Below are 19,558 nucleotides of genomic sequence, written 5' to 3' on the forward strand. Positions count from 1 at the left end.
TATGTGCCTACCATGTTTAAGATACTGGGACAGAGAGATAAATAAGGTGTACCCCCTGCCCTCAAGGGTCTTACTCCATGTGGAGAGATGAACAAGTAGATATGCATGGGAAAAGATGTAGAAAGAGAAGATCACATATTAGAAAAAAATCAGAACTAGGAAAGAATAGGGTCTCAAAATCCAAGAAAGGGACTTTCCAGAAGAGAGTCAAGGTCAAGGGCAAATTGGGTCAAATACTGAAGAGTTTGAGAGTCAACATAAAGGGCTGGCTTTTTCTTTTCTTTTCTTTTCTTTTTTTTTGAGTGCTTCCTTTGTGCTAAGCATAGTTTGAAGCACTTCTCTTGTACTTGTTCAATACATCATTCAAGTAAGATAAGGAAAAGTATCAGATGATACAGAGGAACAAAGAGATGAATTTGGAAGAGATTACTCTGAGCTACATTTGGAAATCTTTAACAAATAATAATAATTATGGATAAACGGTTACTGAAATTATAGATAATGTTTATATAGCGCTTAGTATGTTCCAGGCACCATTGTAAGCACTTCACATGCATTCATGCATTTAATCTTCATAACAACTCAATGTGGTAGGTACAATTTAAACATCCATTTTATAGATAAGGAAACTGAGGCAGGAAATGTATTCAAAGACCAAAAGTTAAAATGTGACAGAACTGGGGTTTGTGGAAAAAGACGGCTTCAAAACGAGAAGGCTGGATTCAGAACTTGTTTCTTAACTCCTACACTATATTGAAGGAAGAGAGGTTTGGGCTCTTTCATGATAGCTATCAACGGGATGCTTACAAAGATAGGTTATAAAGAGTGGTGTACCCAGATGATGAGGGCTTCAGAAGATAAGTGATAAAGACACAATTGGAGTCAGACAACAATGATGAATACAGAGAACAGAAGAGCTAAAGGGGAAATGGCACTTTTGTTCCTCGAACATGGGGGAAATGGCATTAAGGAAATTTTGAGGGTGCACAGGAATTGATGTCTAAAACTCAGTAAACAAGCACTAAGTGGCTAGCCAGCAAGGTGAGGTCCAGGAAGGTTGCACTGGATGGAGGATATGCAGTTTGGGTGCAGGAAATGGTGCAATCGATAAGTCTGAATTCCAGTCCTGATGATATCAAGAAATGGCTTTGTAACCCTGCAGCTGAAAATGTATCCATCTCTGCTTTAGGGTTCTAGCAATATTTTGTGAGTCAGGCAACTTACTAAGCTCTTTACATGCATTATTTACTTAATCTTTATTCACAACCTTATGACATATGTATGTTTATTATGTCCAAATCATAGATGAGGAATACCAGTGAGTTTAATAACTGTTCATCACCACAGTAAATGAGGAAGCTGGGACTCCCACCCAAATCTATCTGACCCCCATAGTCCTTTATACTACTGGGTTGTATTGTGTCTGTAATAACCTAGTGTTACCTGTGAGAAAAAAATAGGTTTGAGAATTTTGAACTCAATCCACAATTATAGTGCATAGATATAGGCAGGCAGGAGATTAAGAACAATAGCAACAGTAGCAGTTGAGGATCAGTTATTTGAAATTGAGTATGTGTGTAGCCACCAACCCCAACGACCCAGTGCAGTGCTTGCTGGGGAACACTCATTCCCAGTGTTGCAAGCAACTTTTTTAAACAAGGGCACTTGTTGGGTGGGTGGTGAAGGAAAGGGATGTGCGTGAGTAATCTGGGGGGAATTCAATAACATTGGATCATTTCAAAAGTGAGAAAGACAATGACAATGGATCTTCATTGCTTGGCCCTTCCTAAATGTGGAAATTATTTCACAAGAGCTTTCCTTTTAATAGTGCAGGAAGAATGTTGGCGTACTGATTTATAACTAAGGATACTAGGCAAGTCAAATTTTCAAGTATATATACAGATGCCAGACCTTTATTCTAATTTTTGGTTTGGAAAATGTTAAAATATAAAAAGCTCAAATTTTTTCCAAAATGCCGCTGTAGCTTAATATCTGCCATCAATAATTTCCATGTATAAAGGCATTTCCAGACATACCACTATTGAAAACAGACACACTTGGAAATTCTATTAAAGCAATGGTAGCTATAGTTCCTAAAAGTACTTGCCAAAGGTAAATAGGTCAATAAAGACCATTTTGACTTTAATCTCCCAATATGTCATTTATTCAGCTTCTAGATGATCTCTGTAATTATCAAAGATTCAAGCAAACAGTTCCTTAAGTCAAATATCACAAAAATAGGAAACACAGGGCACTTTCCAGATTTGGCCTAAGCAGTCATCAAGCCATTACTGAGTGGTCATTATATAAGCAAGACACTTGCATCTTAAAGATTTTGTCAAATCTGAATTCATATGAATCATCTTTTAGACTTCTAAAATATTTCATAACATTAAGGTTAGAACAGGATTGTTAGGCTTGTTTCCCACAAGATACACAGTGGTGATATGATTTGCTAGAAATCAAAAGGATTTGAATTTAGTATTCTATTGCTTCCAGTTTTTAGTTTAAGCTTGCATAAAAATTTGATGCCATGAATTGTACAAAGAACCCTTGGACCGTAACAATTTTAATCAGTGAAATTTATCTTAAGGAAATGATCATGTATGGGAGTAAACATTTATCTGCAAGAATATTTATTATAATTTTCTTCAAAATAGTTAAAAAGTGCAAATCTAAATGTCCAACATTAGCAAATTGGAATAGTGCAATTATAAAGAAACAATGATATGCTATGCATTATACAGTCATCTTGAAAAATCTTGGGTTCTAGAGTTCCAGTCCCTAGATTCAAATCCTGTTTCTGCTACTTCCATGCTATGAAATCTCAGACCAATTACCCAACCTGTACCGTGCTCCATTTCCTCTTTCATAAAATAAGGATGGCAACAGTGTCTATTTTATATGGTTGCTGTGAACTTAAATGAGACAATGCACATAGATTTATTTTCCATAGGTAACTAACACAGAGGTTATTCTAAATAAATGTAAACTATTATTATAGTGCAGTCATTAAAAAATCATACAGTAGAAAATTAAATAATGTTTTAAATATTTAATGTTTAAAATATTTTAATAAAGCAATTGTATAATAAAAGGTACAGTATAATCTTGTTTTGTAAAAGTGTGTTTACGCAAATAAAATACTTGAAAAGATTTACAACAGTATGTTAAAAATTGTTACTTCTCTATGGTGATACCGATGGTTTCTGTTGTTTTTCTTCTGTGCTACTTTATTACTCATTTTTCTCCAAATTTTATTCAGTGAACACACACTGCTTTTATGAGAGAAAGTGTAAAGCCATAACAATAAATAAATTGCATGTCATATATTGATCCATGACAAAGTTAAAAGGACCTCAGTAGAAGTTGCTGCTATCAGTATGTCAATAGTTCCTGAGGCAAGAGATGCTAATGACACCAAAAAGACCATGGGGAGAGAAGTGTGGAGGGGGACCCAGTGAATCTAATATAAGGTAATAGAATTTGAGGTGGATGACAGGAGGACCAAAAAGTCAATGTCTGCTGAAAACACAAAAGGTGCAATTTCAACATTAAGATCACTACCACTGAAGTACGAAATAATTGTTTCTAATGATCTGGAATAGAGTGATTTTACCTTGAGTTAAATACATAAGGCCCTGATTAAATTCATTAACTTCCTTATGCTTTCTTTGAAATTATTTTTATTTTCAGCTCAGTTTTAGATGTCATTTCAGGGTCTGGGCAGGTCCACTACCACCGTGAAAGGCAGGGGACACAACACTGGAAGAATGACTGACCTAAGACACTGCCGAACCAGGACCTGTTGCTTCATAAGTCATCCTATTTAGCATTTCTATACCAGTTTGTGTGGTGGTTATGATCAATGTCTGTTCCTCCCCTTGACTCTTTGGTCTTGTTCATTGTTGTACTTCCAGTGTCTATGTCAGTTCCTGGCCCAAAGCAGGCACTCACTAAATAGTCATTGAATGAATGAACAAATGGATGAGTTTCAACAAGTTATTTAGTCTCTCTGAGACTCAATTTTTTTCCCATTTATAAATTTGAGATTACTAGTCTCAAATCTTTTAAGGTCACCATAACTCATTTTAAACAAAATCTTATATAAAATCCCGATCTACTCAATGCTTAAAAAGTGGAGTTTCTCTGTAATAGCAGATGAAAATCCTGGAACAGCTCCACACCCATATCCTCCTCTTCACACACATGTGCACACATATGTACACACCTGTGCACGCGTGCACACACGCACACACACACATACAGGATCTTCCTTGAGTTACGTTCTTCAAACTCTCCAACTTCTTAAATTCAGTTAAATTCCTGGGAACATTTAATTTGGAAACTACTGAACTAGACAATCTCAAAGTGTTTCTATGATTCTAGGTCTCTCAACAAAGGCTGGTTAGCTATTGTTTTTACTCTCCAACCTCTCAACGAATTAGCACAAACTTATGTTCTAACTTTTGCAAAACTCAGCCCATCGGCCCATTTCTGTTACATTTTGGTTTACAATGCCAGAAATGCAAGCCTATTTTTTGATGATCTCTCAGACACATCATGGAGATACTTTTGAGCTCTCGCCCTATTTAACCTGTAATGGGTCTACCATGCAGATATTCCCCCCACCTCCCTCTTGCCCCATCATCCTAAACTCAGCAGTCCAATAACCTCCTTCCTACTAACTTCCCTGTTGTCATAGTATTACTATCATTCCTGACTCACCAACAAGAAACCCTGAAATTGTCTTCTCTTTATGTCTAATCTCTCATCACATTCTCTAGTTCCTTTCTCAACTCAGTTATAATTCCTCCTGTTATTTCATTGCTGAAATTTATCTAATCATACCTGAATTATTACAACAGATTTCTTAATCATCAAAGTGATTTTCCTAAAATATCAACTTTATTGGACCATTTCCAAGCTAACAACAGATATAGACTCCCCTGATTTTTTTCTACAACAATTCTAAACTCAACTTGAGTTTTAAGACTTCCTAAAATTTGGTTCCTCCACTCTCCCTATCAAAACTTCACATTTACAATTACAATTTGATAAAATTATTTTTGTCTATCCACATGCAAAATAAACAAGATTGACAATATCCTGTGTTGGTGGATATGAAAGAACTGGGTCTCTTATATACTGAAAGAAACATAAACTGGTTCCCTTTTCTTGAAGACAGATTAGTAAATTATATCAAAAGCCTAAAACACTGTACATATTTTACATTCTATTCCACATTTAGAAATGTATCCTAAGGAAACAATATAAATGTCCGAGATTATGTGCCAGGACATTAATTGAAGTTTCCATTTATCAGGGACGAGTCAAATAAATTATGGTAATTGTGATATTGGCTATAACAAGAAATACATATTTGGTCTTCAACCTCTGGCTCCTAGAACAAGAAACTTTTTAACATCCTTAGAATTTTCTGAGTGATAGAGATGAGAGAAGCATCTTTTGTTATTCATAATAATCCCCTTTCAATCATACCTGAGTTTATGCTAATGAATTTACTCTTGGTGGGTCCCTAGATAGCTTCAGGATGAGAGCTGGTTGCCAGAGGAACCAACCATGTGATTAGAGGGTTGGAACTTTCCCTCCCTCAACACCCCCACCCCTATACCCAAGGGAGGGAAGCAGGGAAGAGGAGCTGAAGACTCCCCTAAAATGATGGGGTTTGGAGAGATTCAGTTGGTGAAAACACTAAGGTGTTGGGAGGGTGGCATTCTCATAGAGTACATGGAAACTCTGTGCCCCTTGTCCCCAATACCTTGCCCTAAACATCTATTCTATTTGGCTATTACAGAGTTATATCTTTTATAATGAATTGGTCCTAGTAAGTAAAATGTCTTCCTCAATTATGTGAGCCATTCAAGCAAATTATTAAACCTGAAGAGAGGATTATATATAGGAAATCCCAATTTATAGCCAGTTGGCCAGAAGTATAGGAGGCCTGGGACTTGCAACTGGCATTGGAAGTGGAGGCAGTCTTTTGGGACTGAGTCCTTAAATCTGTGGGGTCTCTGCTAATGCCAGATAGTTAATGTTACAATTGAGTTGACTTGTGGGACACCCAACTGATGTCTGAAGAGAATCTGAGAATTGCTTGGTGTGGAAAACCCACATATTTAGTGTCAGAAGTGTTGGGAGTAAAAATAGCTTATAGCAATCCATACACTGGAACGCTTTATATACACAAAATATTAGGACAAACCTATACTTTTATCCTCCAGAAGTAGAGGTTTCACATATTTGAAGTTTATTATTAAGGCTTTCCATATTTTAAAATTCATATTTTGGTGAATATGAAATATTTCAGAGTAAAATTCTATTTGGAGGCAAAACATAAAGGAAAATACATTCCACAAAAGAAAATATTTCAAAATGGCAAGAACTTCCATAAACTGTGTAAAAAGTGATAAATTGGAAAAATATTAGAATATATATATATATCTAATATATCTATATCTCAGATACTGTTGGACACATCAAATGGTGAGGCTGAGAATAAATGGTACTCTAATAGTCCTAGTAGAATGAAATATCGCTTCATGATTCTAGTTTGGCTACATATCAAGATCTTATAATTGACTGTATAATTACATTTTCAAGAATTTAGCCTAAGAAAATAATTGGGGATGTTTGTAATGACAAAAGATTGTTCACTGCAGCATTGTTTTGAAAAAATAAAGGAGTAAAAAGTCTTGTTATTTGATAGTAGGAAAATGAGTAAGGATATTTTGCTATAATCACTGAATGGGATATTATGCAGCTATTGGAAATTATGTAGATTTATCTTAACTGACAAGAACAAATAGGTTTCATAAGATATTAAGTAATTTAAATAAAGAAAAAAGAAATAGGTTAGGTTACAAAACCATACAATCAATATGATACCAGAATTGATAAAAGCAAAACAAAACCAAAAAAGTACATATATTTTCTGGAAGAACCCATAATATAATAAAAGTGAAACCACTCTGGAAAACAGTAAGGAGGTTCCTCAAGATGTTCAAAATAGAGCTACCCTATAACTTAGCAATTGCACTATTAAGTATTTACCCCAAAGATACAGATGTAGTGAAGAGAAAAGGAACATGCACCCCAATATTCACAGCAGCAATGTCCACAATAGCCAAACTGTGGAAGGAGCTGAGATGTCCTTCAACAGACGAATGGATAAAGAAGATGTTTTTCATATATATCATGGAATATTACTTAGCCATCAAAAAGGATGAATACCCACCATTTGCATTGACATGGATGGAACTGGAGGGGCTTATGCTAAGGGGAATAAGTCAAGCAGAGAAAGACAATTATCATATGGTTTCACTCATATGTAGAACATAAGGAATAGTGTGGAGGACCACAGGGGAAGGGAGGGAAAACTGAATGGGAAGAAACCAGAGAGGGAGACAAACCATGAGAGACTCTGGACCCTGGGAAACAAACTGAAGGTTGCGGAGGGGAAAAGCGTGGGGGGATGGGGTAACCAGGTGATGGGTATTAAGGAGGGCAAGTGATGTGATGAGCATTAGGTGTTATACACAACTAATGAATCCTTGAACACTACAACAAAAACTAATGATGTACTATATGTTGGCTAACTGAACATAATAATAATAATATTAAAGTGAAACCAGTAACTAATATTGTTGAGGTTGGAATTTATTTTTATTGATTGATTGATTGATTGTTTAGGTGGAATTTATTTTTTTCTTTTTCACCTGTTGGCATTTTATAGTTCATCTTCAGCAAATATCATTTGCTTAATAAAGAAAAAAGGAAAACGCAGAACAATGGTGGGAACATGAGAGTTAGAAATACTTACATTAAATAATAATTGAATGAAGGGATGTATGTGTAGAAGTTATTTAGAGGGTCTACAGGGAAGTTTGTGTTGCATGTTCATATCTGGGAAAGGGCGTGAGGGCCCTGAAGGACGTGTGGCTGGCACTGGTGACTGCCAGCTGTCTTGCTCTGGGGCTCCGGTGGTCATATGTCAGCCCAGGGGAATGGAAGCCGATCATGCCAACCCTGCTCTCTTCTCTGTTTCTTTCTAGCTCTCCTTACCTATCTTTCCTTCGGCTTGGAGATCTCTGCAGTTTCTTGTTTTCAGTTAATGGAGAAAATTTTAGGACAAGCTGGTAATGAGAAACTGAGGAACAGTGAAGGGTGAAGTCAGTAATAGATAAACACAGAAAACACATGAGATCTAGAGAAAAGAGAAGCCCTCTTCCTGCTTTCCTTACTATGCTTTATTCCACCTCCAGGAATGAGGAGATAAAATGCCCATTTCATAAAATACTGGAAGGACTTTGCTACTGAAGCAGTCAAGCCTTACATATGTCCCTCTAAACCAGCGCTTCTGCGTGTGGACTGGAGGCCAGTTGGTGGGGCCTTTACTCTCAAGTCTTTCACTCTGCTGCCAGATGGTGGTCTGAGACCTTTACAGTTGGTTTCCCTTATTTATCTTTAACCGTGATTTTTTCCACACCCTTTTTATGACGCTAAATTGTTCGATAAAAAGCACCTCTGGTCTCTAAGACTTAAATTTTTTTTTAATCACGTCCTTGTTGCGTTCTCTCTACTGCTTTGGACAGTGACACATTGTCAGCAAAATCACAGCCCTGTGTCTATGAGCACTGCAAATGTCTTGTGACTGACATATGATTTTTTTGTGGGCGGGTCTGGATACAAATGCAGGTAAACCACAAATCATCCCATGGGGCTTAACATTAAAGTCATCTCCCTTACACAATTGTGTGGTTTTGGACTTCTGTTAAAAATAGGACAAATTAATATGATTAAATCAATAAAACTTAGCCATTTGGCTTCATAATTGGAAACAGAAGTAAATATGATCTAAATAATCTCAATAGCTTTTGGTAGAAAAATATGTATAACAGCAAAGTCCTAAATATTAACTTGAAATAAAGTATTTAAACCATGCTGAGATAGTCTAAGTCAGATGTTGGACAAAGTCCCCACTTCCCTGCCCAATTTATTCAGCATTCCGTAGTCTACTCTAGGAAAAGAGGTGATGCTACCAAACTTTAGTTTACAGGTGAACTAGTCTTTCAACTACATTTATAATGAAAGCCTTCCAGGAAAAGAAAAATCACTCTCCTGCACAGTGCCAAACAAAAAGATGATCCATTGATGTTTGTTAAACAAATGAAAAAAAGTCTTCCCATCTTTTGTTGGATTAGGATTAGATGGCTGTACACAGAGAATCTGCTTATGTCAATACACAATTTAATTAAGCAGAGTAATTGCTAATGTCAATAGTTGCCAGTAGGCAGCTTTTCTTTGGAACTATTGGAATTTTTTAGTAAATGTACCATGCTATCAGAGGAAAATGACTCTGTCCTTGATTTCATCCCAAGTGTAGCAAAACCACAGTTTTGGGAAATTTGTCTATGCTATATAGTAAATCATCTTAGTTCATCCACATATTTTTAAAAGCAACAAACCTTAATATGTTAATAATTTTCTTCCTCTTACTTTCCAAAATTGCCAGTTGTTACCAATTCATTGCTGGAAAACTGTGGCCCTTATAGGTGATGGACATTAACCACCAAAAACAATGAACTTGCACTTGTAAATTCAGACCCACCTTCATTGGTGCTCAGCAAGAAGGCACCTGCTGTTCTCCATTGATTATGGTGGATGACTTCCCCAAAATAACACATAACTCAAAACATGTACAGTAGCCCAGAGAAAACATGCACAATTTCAGTTGCAAAGGACACTGTTCTTTGTCAATTGTGTTAAAATAGCTAAGGTATTTTTCCTTTCAGTATACAACAGGGGTCTTTGCCTTAGCCTACCACCTTGCAGTATTAAACTTAATCCCAATTGCCCACTAGTCTTTTGCTCAGGAAAGTAAATTCTAGGGTGCATGAAATGTTGTCATTCTTTAGCATAACTTCAAGTAGCCTAAGAAATATCCCTAATCCAGGAACCCTTAGACTATGAAGGGAGTTCCTATCTTTGACAGAGAAGGCTCGGGGATGTAGGAGCTGTGATACAGTACAAAGATCCCAAGGGAGGCTCATAAGGGGAGAGTTGTTGCCAACTTGGAGATATGGTGACGAGGAGACCAGAAAGGGGAAAAACAAAAACAAAAACAAAAACCATTATGGAGTTAGAAAAAGGAAAAAAAAAATACCTGAAAGAGTTAACCTGGGAAAAAGAGCTACACCCATCTGGGGAATGAGCAGCCATGGTCCCAGAATTGCATTTTCACAGAAACAAGTACACTGTTTATATTTAGAATGTGTGCTAGAGGTTAATAAAAATATCAAAATTTTAAAGGATAGTTTTAGTTACATTTTATTTAGTACTGAGAAAAATGTATTGCCTGCATTAGAGAAGATACTTATCATTTGAGGAGTACAATTAGGGAATGGGTGAAAATTATGGGAGCCTCCCTTTGGCATCCCTACTGAATGAGTTGAAGATAGCATGCCAAGTCTTTTCAGAGAATTTTAATTTATTAAATAAAAATAAATGAGAGAAGAGGTGCTTTTTATTAAAAAAAACAATACTATGAATGTATACCTATATTTTTTTTCTATTGAGTCTGTAGACTTTTGTTGATGCACAGTAACAAAATGCACAATGGAGAATAAAAGTCTTCACCCTTCTTGTTTTGTTTGTGCATTTAAGCATTTTCCAGAAATCTTTGTTTGGGATTTCTTATAAACTCAATGGGACACTGAACATCACTTTAAATTCTTGAATTCTGTCACAGCTCATCACCATGAATCATATCACTATAGCTGGCCGCCCTCCCTTAAAAGAGAGTGAAAAAGAACCCAGAGCCACAAATGTTCCTGAGACGAAAGAGGCAACAGCTGTTTATGGAAAGGAACATGTGAAGTAGATTATAGGGATAAAAAAAATGATTGTTTCAAACACACAATCTTGCAAAATGGTACATAGTGCTGGAAAAAGTTTTATTACTCTCAACACGTTGTTCCTTTGCAGCAGGTAATATGTGCTCACTGTGACTTTCTCTCTCAGTGTTTGCTGTCTCATTTCAGCTGGTGGTGTGGAAGGCACCAGGGCTTACAGTGCTCATCAGTGATCTGAACACACTCCGGCTCATAGCCCCCATTGTTAACAGAGCAAGAGCTGAGAGCTTGAGCACTGGAAAAGGCAAGAAACAAAATAAAACAGATGTCAAAAAATCCAGGGCCTGTTTGAACATAACTAGCATGCTGAGGAATCAACTGCTAAAGGAAATCTATTTCTGCCTATTTCCTACCTACCCCTAAGGGTCTTTGGCTAATATATTTTGATATTATCCCCTGCCCCAAAAGAAAACTAGCACATATATATTAGTCCCCAAATCAAGACAAACCGCACAGTCATTAACTACAAGATTCTTATTCTAAGAAGATATGTTTCTTCCTTAGTGACAGTGCTTCTTGCATTTGGAGGACAATATCCTTTCAGGGAGTCAGATTAATGAGAAGAAAATTTCCAGCTGCTGCTACAAATCATAGTACATTCATGCTCACCATAGATATGAAAACACCCTCTGCAAAGAATGAGCCTTTATACTGCTTTATCGTGAATGATTTTTTAATGATAAAAATAAGCCACTAATTTTATCTTTACCCAGCTCATAGTAGGGTGTCTGCACACAGTGGTCATTTAACAAATTCTGCTAAGTGATTACTTAAGGATGTGACAGCTGAAAAACTATGTTGGGAATTGGGGATAAGTGTAAAGCAGTCAAATTTTGAAAACCAACTCTGAATTAGAGAAGATAATAGAGCACAGTTCAAGGATGAATTGGCACTTCTCTGCTTTCATCTACATTGACCGTGTGAGCTCCACCAGGGAAATAACCATGCATGCCAGGCTCCTCCCTGCTCTCTCACACCACTGCCTGGCACAGTGTATGGGGTGGGTTCAGCCAGCTTTATGGACGTTCAACCCATGCAAAATGGTCCCACACGTGGTTATCACCATCTTGAAATTCTTAATACTTTTTGAACAACAGACCCAGTATATTCATTTTGTACTTGTTCCTGCAAATTACATAGCTGGTTCTTTACTCCGTTACACGTGTAGAATAAATAGAAACAAATAAACAAAAGGAATGACTTCCTAGCTTTTTCATTCTATGAGTTCCAAAATTTTTAACCATTTTCAGAGGACTTCAAATTTATAACTTCTCTGAAAGTAAGTCTAGCCTAGATATTTAAAGCCTCATCAATGACATTTCTTTAGGGGGAGAAAAAAAGGAAAGAAAAACGCATATCGCTATGTCATTTCAGTGTATTTTAATCTACATTTTTTTCATATTCTCCTACCTCATTGTGAGGTATTCTAGACATAATTTGTAATGTAGAGAAATCAAGAACCAAGGAGTTGATACAGAAAGGAAGTGATGATCTTATTCTTCAACCTTCAATAAATATTTATTGTTTCATGTGCTGAAGGCTGAAATAGAAAATATAAGGAATTTAAAAAGAAACATGCAGCTCAATGATTGTTTTCAAAAATTAACAAAAAAGAGAGGAAAAAAAGACAAGAGGTGACACTTTCAAGCTGCATTTAAACATTTGTCAAGTGGTAAAATGCATAGACTGATGGTCAGAAGTAAAGAAATAGATGTGTTCATATAAGCAAAAGAGACGTAAAAATTTAGCTATCTAAGGTAACCATGATCACTTACTCCTGTATCAATCATCTGTTCACTTTGGTGGGTAAGCTCACCTGAGTGGTAAGCCATAACTATAAAACTATAATAATTAAGTATAAGCAGGTTGATTGATGAAAAGAATATTGTATAGACAATCCTGGCATAAAAGAACTTAATATACTTAATATATTACATAGAAATCTTAAATTCGTTGAAGATGAAAAGGATCACTCAAACAGGGTGCTGGGATAATTGTTGAATTATCTGGAAAACACACATAATTTAAGCCTATACCATACACCAAAATAAATCCCAAGTAAATGAAACATTTAAATCTAACAAAATAAAACTATAAAACTACTAGATCAAATTATCTGTATTTCTCTATAAGCTGGATAAAAGACTCTTAAAACTCATATGGAAGAAAGAAATGAAAAAGAAAAAGATAAATATATTGTGTTATATAAAATTTAAACATGGATATATTAAAAAACAAAAATTGACAAATTGGAAGTATTGCAATGTATGCAATAGGAAAAAAAAACCAATCAATGAAATGTTATCTACATAGAAAAATAAAAGAAAGAAATAGGCACACAATTCAAAAAGAAGGAATACATATGGTTAACAGACATATCAAATAATACAAATTACGGTAATCATGAGATGCCATTTAAACTGCTGTAATGGGTACCATAGTGTGGTGCCCAGATTCCATTTGGGGACTGGACTGAAATATTCATTCTTTCAGCTGCTGGGAGTGTTAGCAACTGGCAGATTTCAGCAGAGTCCCTCTCTAGAAGTGTCATTACCTGAAGAGAGACACTTTGCCCAAGGTCACATCCCCTAATCCAGAGGAGCCTGCACCTATAGATTGGTTGGGTGCAAGAATAATAAAGCCCCATTGCCTTGTGCAAAGATGGGGCCAATATGAAAAGCTATTCCAGCTCTGATGTTCCCACAGAACTGGCCGAGGCAACTGTATCTCAGTTCAACTGCATCTCAATTCAACTCATCCATCTGTCCAATTGTCTTTCCCTCACCTCTCAGCCATGTTGTTCCCAAGAGCACACTTCAATAAATGTCCTCTATGCACATCTGAAAGTCTGTTTCCCAGAGAGCCATACCTATGACAGTTGGTAATGGAAGTAGAGTAAAAAAAATCTAGAATTGTAATGAGAAGAAAGATGCTCAGTCTCAGTTTCAACCCCAAGACCAGCTACCACTGACAAGGACTGTAGTTCATTTCATTAACCTTACTCTTGCAAATTTTCCTGGGAAACAAAATAATCAGAATCCAAGAGAAGCTGTTCCCAATAATTATACAAAGCAAGTAGGTCTGAGTGGTACAAAGCATGGACTGCATAGCAGCTCCGGCAACACTGTCCAATTTTTCGCTTCAGAACGGCACTCACTCCTCAACGGCTGGCCGTGTTGGCTGTGTACACTCATGGCCAAGTTGTTCTCCAAAAGAGTTGCCCCCAGCTGAAGAGAACCTCCTCATCCAAGGTCATCCCCCATCCAGCGCAGCCTGCAAGTTGTACAAGGGTATCAAGTCCCAGACCCCTTGCCTCAAGACTGGACAATTTTGAAGGAACATCCCAGCTCTCTAAAGATTGGTAAACCCTTGTTGAAATTGCATTGCACTTCAATTTCCTTCTTTGCCTTATCCTGCTTCCCTAACCCCTCACTTGTGTTGTTCTTAAACAAAAATCTTAAAGTCTAGTTTTTTGGGGGGAACCCAACCTATGACACCCATCATACTGGGAAAAATGATAAAATAAAAGATAATGTATAAGTTTTGCTTAGGCATAAAGAAAAAGGACAGTTTTTTCCAAAATACTGCTGATAGAAATTTAAATTGATATTTCCTGGAGGATAAGTTGATAATAAACATAATTTTTGATGTAGTCATTCTATGCATGTTAATTTATTCTAAGGAAATAATTCTGGAGATATTCATAGGTTTGACTATAAATGTGCTCATCAGTGACTGTGTTCACTATAGCAAAAGACAGAAAGCACAAAAATGGCCAATAACAGGTAAATCATTAAAGAAATTATTTATCATAAAATCGATTATCAGTCATTTTCTTAAATATATAATGGCATAGAAGAAGATATATATTAAAATTTAAAAAAGAATTTCTAAAAATCATATAAACTTTGACTTTGTTTCTTTTAGAAAAGAAAAAGAAGTGTAAATTAACTCACAGCTAGGACGCCTGTGTGGCCCAGTCGGTTAAGTGTCTGCCTTCAGCTCAGGTCATGATCTCAGAGTCCTGGGATTGAGTCCCGTGTGAGGCTCCTTGCTCAGTGAGGAGTCTGCTTCTCCCTCTGCCTGCTGCTTCCCCTGCTTGTGCACACACACACACTCTCTCTCTCTGATAAATAAATAAATAAAATGTTAAAACAAAACAAAACAAAAAAACCTCACAGCCAAGCCTCCCAACTTGTCATTTTCCCCTCCTTATGGGAAAAAGATGGGATGGGCAGACTGAGGACACTGTCTCCTCAAGACTGGTGTGCCTCTTTAAGCAATTGTTTTCTTGTCTACATTAAAGATAGGGAATTCTGCATCATCTTTACTGGTCCTTTCTGAAAGTTGATAAACTTTCTAAAAGAAAGTTTTCGTAATCGTTCTCTTCAGAATTTCCTCTGAATATCAGTGCTTTTAGGCACTTCTAAAAATCTATACATTTCTACATAATACCTTGGAAATACTTACCCACGGCTGTCCCAAAGTTTAGAAATATAATGAATTAATATCACCATAGACCCTTAATTTGTTGTCCTGATTGCAACCATATAAGGTCAGACATTCTTCTCCATTTGAACAGTTGCTTGGATATCCCTGCTTAGAAAACCTCTGTGGTTCATAGCCCCTCTGTGAAGAATTTTTTCTACACTATCTCTGGGGTGCTGGGAAGAATCCCACTGGCAGGTACCACCTACATCAGGACCAGCGAAGCATGGCATTGTTAGAATTAGGAAGTACAAAGTGCTGGAACTCTTTGATGAGTCTTTCTCTTGGAATCCCCTGCCCACTTCATTCAATTCAAAGAACTGAGGTACAGTCTCATCTGTTAAGAAAGAAGGGCAGGGAGTCCTAGTCCAAAAGTGATATAGATGATTGATTGATAGATAATGGATAGATAGATAGATAGGAAAAGTGCTGGAAGTACATAGGCTCTCTATTACCTCTGTCTCTAGTCTGGCCCAGGGATCTGTCCAGGCCTCAGTACCCACATTCCCACCTACTGCAATGAAAATATTAAAATGGTTTGATTCTGTGGTGGTGATGATTTTTTACATTCTTTCTTTTTTTTAAAGATTTTATTTATTTATTTGTCAGAGAGAGAGAGCACAGGCAGGGACAGAGGCAGAGGGAGAAGCAGGCTCCCCACCGAGCAGGAGCCTGATGTGGGACTCAATCCCAGGACCCTGGGATCATGACCTGAGCCGAAGGCAGATGCTTTCACTGACTGAGCCACCCAAGCATCCCTATATTCTTCCTTTTTTTCATATATATGTATTCTAAATTGCTATATATACATGTTGCTTTTATACTCAGAAAAAAAATAGGACAATGTATTTGTAATAGGATGACGAATGGTTATTATGCTTGCTTTATAAGGTAATATATATTTTTTTAAAAAAGATGAAATTCACAATTTAAAAAAGTTAGCAAAGTATCAGCAGCAAACTCAGAAAAAGAAGTACAAATGACACATTTATTTTTAGAATCTGAACTTAATGAAAGAAGTAAAGCGATGTACATTGTTTTATTTAATTAGTAAACACTGAAAGAGACAAAAAAATTTTGTGCCAGGAAGGATAAGACGGGAACTCTTACATAGTGGTAACAGATTAACAAATTGTCTTAAAATTTGGAAAACATTTTGACAATAGGTATCAAGAATTTTTTAAAATATGTTTTTTTTTACTTCTTTTACACTTAATCCTCCTCCTTGAAATCTCATCTAGAAAACAATAAAATATCTAGATCTATGCAATAAAATATCTAATATATGCAAATAAATATGAACATCAACATTATTTAGAAGAGAAAAAAGATCCTATGATATAGATGTTTATTTACATATACCAAAAAGGTATTTGCCCCAATTAAATTGCATTTTACAAATAGTTTTAGATTAAAACATAATGAGATGTAGGGTTGTATGTGTGTAACATGTGCGCTACTATATGAGTATATCACAAAAAGCAGCGTGGTCTCAATTACGAAGAGAAAAAAACATGCAAATAAAAGACTGGAATGAAAGAAGCCCAAATGTTAGCATGGTTGCTTCTGAGTGGTGGGTTGTTGTTGCCTATTCTCTCTTTATTTATACTTTTTGTACTTCCTTTTTTTTTTTTTTAACCCTAAAGATGTAATCCTTAGGAAATCAGGGAGAAAAAAAGTAAAAGAACAAACAACAATAAAAAAAAAAACAACACTGAGCTTTCCACACAACCTTTCATTAAGTGTGTATTATAAAACTAGGTAAGTATTATATGGTAATCAGCTCAATAGAATATTATTCAAAATATCTGGATTTTAATCCTTGCTCTGACAATTTCTAGCAGCATGACTTTAGTCTCTCTTATTTACTGATTGATAGTAGGAGATTTATTTAATTCCTCCAAGCTTCAGTTTTCACATCTTTAAAAAGATTATAATGAGTATTTCACAGGATTGTTGGAGGGATTAAATAACTTTAAAAGGGAAAGCACCAAGCAATGTTCCTGGCACCCTCTAGGGGTTCCATTAATGTTTGTTGAAGGTAAAACAGCTGGGTGGTTCCATCATTGAAAATCACATTTTTTTAAAGTGTAGAAACAGCCTTACTTCACAGTTCTGGGTCACAATCTCCTACGCAGACAAAAGAATATCCTAAAAATATCTGAGCCTCTGGAAACTAATCAACTCAACAGAGCAATGGCAGTGGGAAGATCAGTACTGGCTTCGAATCCTTTCTCTCTCTTTTATTGTCTCTTATTCTTTATCTGCTTTAAAGTTTTGTTGTTGTTGTCTGCTTGCTTGATTTGAAGACTTATTCAGCCTGAATTATCTCCTCAGGATTTGTCTTATATTTTTTTATATATTAAGTAATGGTGAGCTTTCACTCATTCTGCCTTTGAAGTGATATCATTCTATGTATTAAATTCATATAAGAAATTTTTTTTTCAAAAAGGAGGAACAAGGAAATAAAAAAGGAGGGACATCTGTATTCATTTCTGGACATTTTAGGCATGGTAGTTCCAAAGGACTGCGAAGCAGAAATTAATCCCACTGCCTGTGGAGTTCTGAGGACAAGCAGGGAGCGGCTCTCATTTAGAATCCTCCTTTGCCATTTATTAAGAAGTGAGCATGGTAGAGCTGGCCATGGGGGAGGCTTTTTGAGTCTCAATTCCTCTGAACATTGTCAGTGTTTAATCAATAGCTAGTCCAGGCATCATTAAACATGTGCTCTCAGTTCAAGGTCCTCTGATCGGAATGACTGAGGGAATTGCTCAGTTTTGCTGTCAAGTGCAAAAAAGGGTGCCTGTATTCAGGTTAGCCTACTTAAAAGAGATACAATTTTAAACCATCTTGCATTAAATGAAACCTGTTTTAATGGGTCACATGGAATATCAATTATTCTTGATCTCATAATTTGTGCTTCCATTGCAGGATATATCCTACTGAATTTGAGACTCTGCACTATTAATTTATGCTTTCTACAAGGAGAAAGGTTAGCAAATGTGTCAGTCACTGGAATGGAGGAAGAAGCCTATTCTTCCACATCTTAAATTTTGTAGGCAGATGATTCCATACAAGTTAAATAACTGTATACAAAGCAGGATAGTCTGTTTCAACATTTAGAGTGGGGCTGAAGTGGCCTAATACACAAAGTTTTATTTCTAGTTTTAATCCATTATTCTGGTTTGTATGGGATATGGCACTTAGGGAAACCATCACTAGTTTCGTGGAAATACAAGAGATGAAATAGTGTAGTTCTTACACCACCGGGTCTCATATAAGTTATAATGAGAAATAAGGAAGCTTATTAATTCTCATTCTCTCTCTCTCTTTTTTTTTTTTTTTTAAATAAGGCCAGGTTGAGACTAGACTGTTTTTAAGTTTAAAGAATTTTAAAAATGTGAGTTGTAGGGATCAGGGCATTCTCCCCAGACAAAAGAGGACTAATTAATCGGCTTGGTATAAAAACAAATTTGCATTTTTCCCCTGAATCCAAGAGAAATATTGAAATCTTGAATATTTTTTTTCCAACATACAATATAGAAAATGCTAAAAGCAGAAAATCAATCAAACCATTCTATTGCAATTATTAAAAGTTTGAGTCATATACTATATTCACTTCTAAAACAAATTAATGTGGGCACTGAGATTATGGCAGAGCAGAACAGGCAAAGGCACTCTTCTTGCTATTGGCTTATAATCTATGAATCTCATTTGGTAGGGACCAACATGACGAAGGCTTCTAGTAAATATGAAACCATACAATGTACAAACCTTCAAATCAAATTTTAAACAATGTCAAACTAGAATAAGTCTTGGAACTCCTTTCTTTTTACTTTATTACAAGTCATCAGGTTGTTATTAAATAATACAGCAAAATGTTAGAATTTGAAGCAAACACTCATGCACTTATAATGTATATTCAAATGATTGTATTGACTTTGACACAAGTAATTTTCAAACTGTGAAAAATCAAACTACAAAATTTTATATGGTCTATGTGATATTATTTTTTGTAAAATAAAATGCACATGGCTGAGTATACATGGGAAAAAGGACTGCAGCTTCCTGGCATTCAGTCTTTTGACTGTCATAATCCAAAGTGACAGGATTTCTCACCAGTCCAGCCTTAAGGC

The 19,558-nt window shown here is 36.0% G+C and overlaps 1 protein-coding gene across 6 annotated transcripts in view; it reads right to left on the reverse strand.

Moving 5' to 3' along the window:
- Positions 1-19,558, reverse strand: part of LOC116634082 (EGF-like and EMI domain-containing protein 1) — a 649,939-nt gene that overhangs the window by 168,202 nt on the left and 462,179 nt on the right. The window contains exon 7 of one of the 6 annotated variants that reach the window (XM_032407259.1): positions 15,021-15,060. The exons of the other annotated variants lie outside the window; for them this stretch is intronic. The gene's annotated coding sequence lies outside the window, so the exon portion shown is untranslated. Of the gene's footprint in view, positions 1-15,020; positions 15,061-19,558 lie in introns of those variants that run through there. 6 annotated transcript variants of the gene reach the window in all.

The sequence above is a fragment of the Phoca vitulina genome, unplaced genomic scaffold (genome assembly GCF_004348235.1).
Source record: "Phoca vitulina isolate PV1807 unplaced genomic scaffold, GSC_HSeal_1.0 scaffold8, whole genome shotgun sequence".
Lineage (NCBI taxonomy): Eukaryota > Metazoa > Chordata > Mammalia > Carnivora > Phocidae > Phoca > Phoca vitulina.